The following is a 9,131-nucleotide window of genomic DNA, read 5'->3' on the forward strand; positions in this document are numbered from 1 at the left end:
TTCCAGGTCCAGCTCAATTCTTTCTCCACAGTGGATGCTGAGGTTCTCAAAAGGAACAGCCTGGATGTGGTGCTGGAATATATCTGACATGGTAGCCAGGTCTGGCTTATCGTGGGAGCCCTGGTAAGAAATTCTGGCAAAATACTCCTTGATGTCCATGCTGCCTCTGAGAGGAGGGTGGGAAAAAATAATAGGCTGTGTCAGAAGTGGTGGAAGGCTCTTCCCCATCCCTTATAATGGGGTGCTCAGAAGAGGAGCAGGATTTGACTAATATCTGAATCACAGGCAGCTGAGTAATAATGCTGAGAGAAGCCAATGGGACACTGCTGATGAGCACAAATGTTATTTTTATTTGCCTCTTTTACAGCTGTGACAAGAGGCTCCAGCTGTGCTAAGCACATTTCAGCAGAGTTCCTGCCCAGCAAAGCTACAAATCTCTGTAGGAAGGAACAAAAGCAGTAGCAGCAATGTTTCCCTGCTAGAAATTATAGGAACTGAGACTCAGATCTGAACTTTGCTCTAGGTTTCAGCAAAGCAGAAACACAAAACAAACCCTCCCACTCTTGCACTGTGATCCAGAACCTTTTCTGCAACCAAATCTGAAGCAATTCTGTCCTGCCATGGTGTTTCATTCATTATGTTTGCAGCCAGGCAGGAGCTGGTCTAACCTGTTCCTGCTCTTCGTGCCAGCAGTAACAGACATGACCTGGAGTGCAGAAGGGTTTTTTAGGCCAGAAAAGGCTGTGGGAGGGTTTTAGCTGCATCTGCTGGGAGCTACGTCCCACAGCACAGCTTAGCTCCCCAGTCCTGATAATCACGGCCCTGCTCCAGCACCAGGAGGAAACCAAGGTTTGGGCCTAAACTACAAGGTTCAAAGGCCTCAAATTTTCTGAAATCATGCTTTGGGATGCAGTTCCTCTTTCTGTTCCTGATCTTCCCACTGGTGGGTGGCTGCCCGTGGGTGAGGAAGCAGGCAGTGCTTCTGGGACGGCAGAGGGCTCAGTGCAAGGCTGTTGCACAAACACAGAGGTGGAAAGCAGCTCAAGCCTTCCCACCCCTTGATGGAAGGAATGGGACTTTGATGCAGCCAAGTATTTTTGTTATTTCTCCCCAGGCACTGCTAAATTTCAGACATCTGTAAATATGGAGCAATCTGGTTCCCATTATTGACGCAAGAGGTCCAAAAATGCTGTCAAGTTCCTGTATGCAACACCCAAAGTAAAATCAAAAGAAAAATATCCAACTGTTCAACAGGATTATATTCCCAATCTCATGAAAAATGGCAAACCCCAAAATTGTATGGGGATTTTAGAAAGGTACTTCCAGTACATAAAACAAAGACAATGAAAAATTCCCATTTGGTGTAATATCCTGGCAGAAGCAGAGGGTGCCATGGTTGGGGTCCCCACACAACCTTTAGGACAGAGGCTTTACAGAACTCTGACTGCTGATCATGGCCACCACTGTCTCAACATCCAAGCAGGCCTGAGTGATCCACGATGGGGTTAAGAGCATCAGAGTCAGGAGGTTCTCTTTGTTCAGCTTTTGGCTGTTCCCAGGATTTTCCCAGAACTACAGTTCCATTCATTTCTGAAAACTTGGCACAAGCCTACTTCTTCTTGTGTGAATTTTAAACCAGTATCCCAGTTAAACCATTTTCTCCCTTTCTCACCCTTCCTTTCCCTCTGCCACAGCAAGCAGAATATGTGCAGTAACTTTTTACTCACAAGGAAAATGCTAGTGAGGGTTTGTCTGTCTGTCCATCTCTTGAGGGTGTTTACAGGGCTGTTTTCATGGGGATTGCTGAAATGAGGCAGATGGCACAAATGCCCGAGTAGCTTGAGGCTCACCACTGAGTAAATAAAGCAGCGTAGCTACAACACCGAGCAGCTGAGCTCCCTGCTCTGCCTTTACATCATTTCTGCTTTGTTCTGTCCCCAGACAGATTTAACTTCCTGCTTAGAGAGCACTCAGCTGCCAAGATCCAGGAGTTAAAAAAAGGCTTACCTGGAAATTCAGTTCAAGTGCCAGTGTGCTCCGGGGCTTGGGGTGGTTCTACACTAAAGCCTAGAAGGTTTGTCACTGTCCTTTACTTAGCACAGACAGGCAAACAAGGCTTGAGGACTTCTCTCCAGCTGCTCTTCAGGGGAATGTCCTTTCCCTCAACTTGCTTTCACCCGCCTCTGTCAGATTGCAAAAGCTGAAAAAAAACCAAACCAAACCCCGAAGGGAGGAGCATGAGAGCTGGAGTGAGCCAGTACAGCCAGCAGCAGTGCAAACCTGGCTCTTGTCAGAGCAGAGGCTGCTTCACATTTCCACTTGTTTGATGCTGTCTGCAGGGGCCTGCTCAGGCTGTCACCAAAATATTTTTGTTTCAGTAACTTGCTGGATCTGCTCAGGTGTGTAATTTTTTACTCCCAGTCATTAGATTACTATTAGTTTGGAAATGTGGGGAAGGAAATCTTGCATGCATTCAGTCCAAGAAGGTTTTTGCACTGTTTCTGAAGAACACCAAGATTTCAGCGCAGTAACCTGCACCTGCAACCTGCTTACCCCAGTCTGCAGCACAGGAACGTCAGTGCTGCTTTTGCTTCCTTTCCTCTGTGTGACTTCCATGTGGTTTTTATAACAGCAAATTTCATAGAGGTAAGAAAGCATTGGGCCAGCAGTGTGTGTCTCCTTTGCTCCTTGCCCACAGGAATCAACTGCAGATTTTGGTGATGGTGAAGATGCTCTTGGCAAAGTGATGAAGTATTAACACACAGGGAGCTCCATCCTCTCAGAGTATTTCATATTGCTTTTGTATCTCCCAGTAGTGATTGCATTTTGTCAAGTCTCATTCATTCCCTGACATCTGCAGCTGGATCTTCCCTGTTAGCTCCCCAACAGTCGTTCCAGTCCTTCACATTTAGTGTCAATGCCAAGTTCCATTCAAACACTGATTTATTGGGATAATTAGCAGAGCTAATAAATCAGATGAGACTAAGATGTCTGTGATAACCCATTACTAGCTCCACTCCCATATCCAAATTTGGCTCTTTATCATGCCATCAGTGGCCTGTCTGTGACCCCACAAGAGAGAGCCCATGCCCAAGGCACAAGATGCTGAAGGGAAAGGAGAACCTGCCCTCATCAGGCTCATCTGGACAGGTCCAAATCAGTACAAAGGGAAAGTTCATACTCTTGTCTGGATCTTGCTGGTCTTCTCTTCCCACAGACCCTCATTTTGACAGGGAGAAGCCAGAAGTCAAGCAGGCAGATCCCAATCCTGATGGAAACCATCCTGAAATTCTGTGGACCCCGTCTCTGTACAACATGTGAGGAGACTCATCCCTGCTCCTTGTCCAGAGTTACTGGGACCAAAGAAGGTGCCAGAACTGAACCCTTGCTACATTCCCTTATGTGAACTGGCTCAGGGTCATTTTCAGAGAAATGCAGAGTCCCTTTTTAAATACAGGTGTTTTCTGACCCAGAAGGAGTAATACCCATTTTCCCTGGTACTTTGATACTCAGCTTTTCTCAACTCCTCTCCCTAAAACCTCTCTGCTATTGAGCATTTTCTTCCATGCCTTTCAAATTCTCATCCCAGCTCACTACATTAATTGTCTTCCTTATGTAATTCCAGCTATCAAAGCTGTGGCTACGTGTCTTTCTGGATTTGTATCCTCAACATCCACCATGTGCACTTGGGTGTTGTCCATCCCACCGGCCAAAGGATGAGCCTGCAGCTCCAGAATCACTCTCCTTTTTCTTCAGGCACATTTTACAGCCAAGCCATTGAAACCACGAGCTCCCACCCTCCCCAGGTAGGCCCAAGGCCAGCACAGGGCAAAGCTCAGTCAGGGAGTGCTGAGGATAAGGAAAGGCTGATCTTGAGCCCCAAGCTTTGCTGGAGGCTGCTCAGTGCCAGATCAGCAGGGCTAATTCCAGGTGGGGCAATAAACCCCCTGCAATCACAGCTGTGGGCAATGGCCACAAGGTGCCCTCACCTGCCCCCAAGAGCCACAGAGGGCAGAGCCCAGCTTGGGCCAGCTGGGATGGGGAACACAACCACAGGAATGTCCTTGGAAAGGACACTGCTGTCCACCTGGACACTGAAACACCATTTCCCAACCTTGGCAGGAGCTGGAGCTGGCTGAGATTTTTCCAGAAGTTCCTCAATGTAATTGCACTCACTTTTACATAAATTTAAACTGCTGACAGCATTAAATTTAATACTGAAATCTTTCTCTCATCTTAACTCTCCTGAGAGGCCTCATCAAATATCCCTCCCTCCCTGCTTTAAAGGAGCATTTGATGCTGCAATATTTTCATAGGGAAATAAAAGTATTGGGTGCCCTATTTGAGGTAAAAGCCAAGTGTCTGCTCCCTTCTATATTCAGCTCTCTGGCACACTGTATAAGAAATGAAAGTTTATATTTTATTATATTATGATATATAGATATAGATAGCTATAGATATAGACATAGATTTTTTTTTAACCTCTAAACAAAAAAAGTTTTAATTTTGGGCATAAATATGCCCAAATGCAGCAGCAGTCGCCATTTATGAGCCATGAAACTACAAGCCTCATCCTCAGCAGGGTTAAATTGTCCTGATTCCACCACAGCCATGTGGTGCTTCCACTCCCTGACTTTGGGTCTGCTCCTCAAAAAAGCTCCTCTAAAACCAAACTGCTGTTTCAGTGCAAAAACCCTCCTGGGTTTCAGTGGGAATCTGGATCAGTCACAGTTCAGGCAATCAGCCTGGAAGCATGCAAAGCAGAACAATTACACAAGTTCTGTCATTCCCATTACTCAGGCTTTCTGATTTTTGGTTTTTTTGGTTTTTTTTTTTGAGGTAGGTGGGAAGGAAACCTTTTATCTTGGCAAAGAGTGTTATAGTGACAGCAAAGGGGGAAAAAAGCAACTGTGCCTTTGGAAAACACATTTTCATTACAATGTACTAACACACATCACAGAAATAATATATGTTTGTGATGACAAAGTATTCCCATCACTCCACTGCTGAATTTGGTGCACAAGTAGGGAAAAGAAAGGAGAGATGCTCTGGATTAAAAATGCTCTCCCAGACTTACCTTTAGTAGGATTTTATTGTGTTTCTGCCCTGCAATATGCTCAGGGGGACACAGTGGTGGCACTCCCAAGTGGGAGTGCACACTTAAATGCCCTTTTCACAGGTTTTTTTCTGCCTGTCCTGTATGTTTACAGCTGGTATGGACAGCACAAAGCCATGTGCACCCTGCCTGGGAAAGAAGAGAGGTGACATTTTCACACCTAGAGCAGGAGGGGAGCAAATTCCTCCTGATGCTTAAAGAGACTGACTTGGAACAGAAGCCAGACAGAGTTAAAGGAATAAAATAGGTATTTATTAGAAGGCCTTCAAAGAATACGCCTTGGGCAGCTCAAGAGCCTGGCCATAGCTCTGCCCAAGATGGACAATAGTTCATGAGTTTTCACACTTTTATGAATTTTGGTCCATTTCCATATTAGGGTCAATTGTCCAATTACAGCTTCAGGTTATGAAGTCCCATCCTCACAGTTTACTGTCCTTAATTCACTGGTTTTTTACTTTTTGGGCCCAAAACTGCAATGGTGTCCTTGGTCCTCAGGCTGGGAAAGGATTGTTTTGTCTGACTAAGCTGTGAAGAGAACTTGCTAACCTTTTATATGAAGTTCAGAGTCACACACTAAGGCAGTACAGAATCTGAAAAATATCAAAGCTAAAACTTAAGGCATCACTCCCAGCTTGGGATGAATTGCCCATGGATTTGCTGACTGTCACACTGCACTGAGGTACTGGGCAGGAATGGGAGGAGGAGTGAGTCCTCCAGCAAACTGGGAGGGGCTGAAAGCTGAGAAGCAGATTTTAGATCTGGTCAGTGCAGGAAGTCGTATTTTGGAGTGCAGAGTGGGGAAAGAAATTCCATGTAAATTTTTGTAGCTGGTGGGATCTAAAATCACATCCACTTCTGCCCTGGGAGCTGAGTGAATCCTGTAAAAAAAAAAATAATTCAGGTTGCTGAATGTAGTCAGAAATCCAGCATCCAGGAATCCAGCTATACCAAGAATTCATCCCTTTCCCAAAAAAAGAAAAGCTCCCCACCTGCTGTGACAATCCACACAGTACTCATAATAATATTACTTTTTTTTCTAGCAAGGAGCAATTTGATCCTTGATCATACAAACTACTGAATGGCCTTTGCTGTGAGATGATGAACCTGATTAATTTGACATCATCCCTGGGCATTTTCATCCCATAAGGTAAAAGGCAGCTAACTTCCTTGCAGTGGTCATGGTTATTTCCTTTTCCTCATCACACCATTGCAAATTGATGCTACACCCAAGGCAGTATCTCCTCACAGGCAGATGCTGAGGATTCTGTCGTGATGGAAGATTGTCATCCACCTCCCAAACCCTTATTTAAATGGAGCTGTGCTGTGAAATTCTGGTCAAATAGTCCTTGAAAAGTAACCACCTGCTTTTTAAGCATCTGGAGGCACATCTCCTCTGCTCCTCTATTTAAAATAAATAGAGCTGTCATGGAGAAAAGCCTGTGGTTCAGCCACATCCCCCTGAGACCAAACCAAGCACTAGATTTGTCAATTCCCACTAATGCTATTTTTAATTGCTTTCTCAGCAGTTGTGCTGGGACCTGCTCAGCGCCAGGCTCTGCACCTTGTGTTGCAGGGCAGCCCCTGCCATCCCCTGGGCCACACAAACAGACTCAAACATGATGTTGACAAATCCATTGCTGGCTCTGGGGCTGGAGGCTGAGACTCTGAACCCAGGGTGGTGATGGAATAAAGTGCCTCCAACTCAGGACAGCTTTCTGCTAAAATATCCGAGCTGTGCAAACCCTTTGGGAAATTTCCAAGATGCAGCAGCCAGCCAGGCCAGCAAAGCAGCTGCAATGTCCTTTTTCCTTATTTTCCAGCTTCCATCAGTGGCACCAGGTGCTCCCCAGCTCTGCAGGGAAGATGGGGTGAGCAGGTCTGTAAATCCTTCAGTGAGTGAAACCCTTCCCCTTCATCCCCATGAAAGCACTAAGCAACCTCACCAAATCACCCGTCTTTTGCCAAGTCCTTACCCAATTTGCAATTATTCCTCCAATTCCTGTCTATGTCAGCATAGCTAATGACTTTGCAGACAGAATTGTATCAAAATCTTTTCTGAAATTCAGCACCTGAAGTCCCACTACACATTTCTTCTTCCTCCTAGAAAATCTCATACCTAATCATAGAAACCCAGTGGTTAATTTGTGCTACCATTTTTAATAAACTCCCATTCTGTGGCTATTGCTCACAACAGTCAGAGGCAGCCACAGCATCTGATGTGCCTGAATCTGTCTCTCCCCTTATGCATCTATCTGAGAGATATCCTCCAGTGGCATCCACAATCAGACAGTGAGAATGTATATTCTGCTTTCAGATAATAATTGAGAGACTAAACCTGCCTGGCTGCTGGGGACTCAAGGGAAGGGCTTGGAAATTGGCTGAGAGCTCCCTTCTCAACTTTTGTCAAAGCAGCTCCTGAATGTTTCATCATATGAAAATTTGCCTGCATATATATGTGGCCACAAAGATTCCTGGGTTAAAGCTGCAAAATCAATTCACCCACTGCATCAGTTCTCCATGCCCACTGTAACTCCAGCCAACCTATCTGACTGGGCTTTCATCACTCTGCACAATGAAGACATAAACAGGCAATGTCCTGCCCCATCCTCCTTGGAGGAAGAGTTTCTCTTAATCCTTTGCTCATTAATGGGGTTCAGCCCCTGCAGGACAGGACAGGACAGGACAGGTCAGCAGAATTGGAATCCAATGATGACTGTGGCCAGGTTGCCTGGCTGATACAACCAAAAGAAAAACCCTTTTTTTCTAAACTGCCATCAGTAACCTGGAGTGGAACGCACTCAATCAACATCACAAAACCAGTTAGTTCCCCTGCTGCCAAGCACAAACCCAAATCCCTCTTTGGTTCAAGATGCAAATCTGAATCATTGCTCTGCTGCCCAGCTGGCATTCCCTCTTTATTTGCCTTTTCCCTGTGCCTGCCTGGCACTGAGGCAGAGCTGCTGCCACACCACATATTCCAGCCACGAAACAAGGTTCATTTTGCTCTCCCCTCCCTGGGGACCAGCTCACACTTCCAAAGCTGCACATCATTTTATTAGTTCTATTCCCAGTCTCCAAAACGTCAAGTTTCTTTTATATGAATGTGCTGCAATTTAGTACCATCAGCAAACTCTGCTGAAACAGGGAGAAATGCAGACCCAGGAAAGATCCCTGCAGAAATCATCCCTCAGCCCTTGCACAGCTGTGGCACTGTGCTCTCTGTCAGCCCTGCAGCGCTTTAATTCACATAATCTACCCTCACTCCTAGCCCACCTCTTTCCTGCTTCTGATTTTTTGTGCTAAGTTCTTAAAATGCTGATTTATTTTTTTTTAATGAATGTTTATTATTTCCACTGGTAACCCCTTTATGAAACATTAGTGATCACTAGATGTCACTGTGATTTTATTCTGTCTGCAGTCCAGCCCTTCTGAACCTTTGTGATCCCTGGGCTCTAGAGAGCTTGCTTTAAAATGCTTCTGGAGAATTTTTTAGTGATCAGAAAATTACCCAGCTGCTGTCCTGACAGAGGGTTGAGAACCAGCTTTGGCTGAGTTTTGGGGGCAGTTTTTTGAGTTTTTCGTTGGCTCTGGTGCGTAAATAATGCAAAACCAGGCAACTTTGGGGCCAAACACTCACCCACGTGTGAGTGCATGTGTCATGTGTGGCTGCACTCACACTTTCTGCTCCACACCTGAAATTCCTGTTAATTTTGTGTGATTTATTGAATCCCTCAGGTGTGTGCAGCCCTGTAGAGCTCTGGCTGTGTGTGGGTCACCAGGGCTGGGACATTTGTAAGGCTCTTCTGCAGATTTCCCTGTAGCTTTGATGACCAAATGCCCTTAAAATTTTGTTGTTTTTCCTCAATAATCACCTCACTTTTCTCTCAAACACAGAGCCCAGGTTCCCTCACCATCATCGAAGCACTCCCATCTCCTTTTTTTCCATCCAGTCATCCCATTCCTACTGTAACTTCAGTTAAAACCACAGATTTTAGAACTCAGAAAACTCTATAAA

General features: G+C 45.4%; 1 protein-coding gene across 1 annotated transcript in view; it reads right to left on the reverse strand.

Moving 5' to 3' along the window:
- LOC102039206 (arylamine N-acetyltransferase, liver isozyme-like) overlaps window positions 1-2,043 on the reverse strand; it is a 15,167-nt gene extending 13,124 nt beyond the window's left edge. The window contains 1 exon segment of the mRNA XM_014310240.2: window positions 2,008-2,043. The gene's annotated coding sequence lies outside the window, so the exon portion shown is untranslated.
- Window positions 2,044-9,131: the final 7,088 nt, after the last annotated feature.

The sequence above is a fragment of the Geospiza fortis genome, unplaced genomic scaffold, assembly GCF_000277835.1.
Source record: "Geospiza fortis unplaced genomic scaffold, GeoFor_1.0 scaffold1081, whole genome shotgun sequence".
Taxonomy (NCBI): domain Eukaryota; kingdom Metazoa; phylum Chordata; class Aves; order Passeriformes; family Thraupidae; genus Geospiza; species Geospiza fortis.